Source organism: Anneissia japonica, unplaced genomic scaffold, assembly GCF_011630105.1.
Source record: "Anneissia japonica isolate Jap-2015-1 unplaced genomic scaffold, ASM1163010v1 scaffold47843_len1247_cov108, whole genome shotgun sequence".
In the NCBI taxonomy this organism is placed as follows: domain Eukaryota; kingdom Metazoa; phylum Echinodermata; class Crinoidea; order Comatulida; family Comatulidae; genus Anneissia; species Anneissia japonica.
This window is the reverse complement of record NW_022737528.1, coordinates 1-1,216: the sequence shown is the minus strand read 5'-3', so window position 1 is coordinate 1,216 and position 1,216 is coordinate 1. Positions and strand designations below refer to the sequence as shown.

Here is a 1,216-nt window from a genome sequence, read left to right as displayed (position 1 = left end):
ACCTCAGCCCCAACTATGTGGGCCCGAGGTCGTGTGGACTCTCACGCACCCCTACTTTAGAATTTGGGGAAAAAAATGTAAAAAGTCTACAGCACACGGTATTCCCAGGCGGTCACCCATCCAAGTACTAACCAGGCCCGACGTTGCTTAACTTCGGTGATCGGACGAGAACCGGTGTTTTCAACGTAGTATGGCCGTAGACATGTTGATGATATTTCCACTCATAGTTAATCTCGGCATATAGCATAATTATCCAATCATGAAGCTCTATGATTGATGACGTTTCATATCAACGCTCGCTTGTCTGCCGGGGATTTCCTCTGACTCCCCTGACCACTCTGCTGCGCGAGTACATTTTTTACAAACACCGGTGTTGAACAATAAACCAACCATTTTACTAAGGCAGTAACTAGGATGCTTTAGACAATCACCGTGTCTCTCGTTTCGTCGTACTTCAAACACCCTCGAACCGGCCTAACACCAGCGAATTAATTGCGTATTGTTGATATGAACAAGTACCTGTATGATTTTTAAGGTATGAGAGTGCAATTTCCGGGCACTTAGAGGTCCATATTCTCAAAATGTTTTTCACCTCAGCCCCAACAATGTGGGCCCGAGGTCGTGTGGATCCTCACGCACCCCTACTTTAGAATTTGGGGGAAAAATGTAAAAAGTCTACAGCACCCAGTATTCCCAGGCGGTCACCCATCCAAGTACTAACCGGGCCCGACGTTGCTTAAATTCGGTGATCGGACGAGAACCGGTGTTTTCAACGTAGTATGACCGTAGACATGTGAGTGGTATTTCCACTCATAGCTAATCTCGGCATATAGCATAATTATCCTGAAGCTCTGTGATTGATGACGTTTCATATCAACGCGCGCTTGTCTGGTGGGGATTTCCTCTAACTCCACTGACCACTCTGCTGTGCGAGTACATTTTTTATGTGTATAAGAGACAGAGATGTGTATAAGAGACAGGAGTCTCGGCAGATTCCGCAACTCGCCATCCAAGTCGATGCGCCAGAAGAAGACTGCCGTTTTGTTCAAACGACCCTCGAACCTAACACCAGCGAATTAATTGCGTATTGTTGATATGAACATATACTTGTATGATTTTTAAGGTATGAGAGTGCAATTTCCGGGCACTTATAGGTCCATATTCTCAAAATGTTTGCACCTCAGCCCCAACTATTTGGGCCCGAGGTCGTGTGGAG

The 1,216-nt window shown here is 46.0% G+C and overlaps 2 non-coding genes across 2 annotated transcripts; both read right to left on the bottom strand.

The window, feature by feature from the left end:
- Window positions 1–83: 83 nt before the first annotated feature.
- Window positions 84–202, bottom strand: LOC117117372. The gene has a single exon (XR_004446895.1). It is a non-coding gene; the product is annotated as a 5S ribosomal RNA (ribosomal RNA).
- Window positions 203–672: 470 nt separating this feature from the next.
- On the bottom strand, window positions 673–791 carry LOC117117373. Its single transcript, XR_004446896.1, has one exon. It is a non-coding gene; the product is annotated as a 5S ribosomal RNA (ribosomal RNA).
- Window positions 792–1,216: the final 425 nt, after the last annotated feature.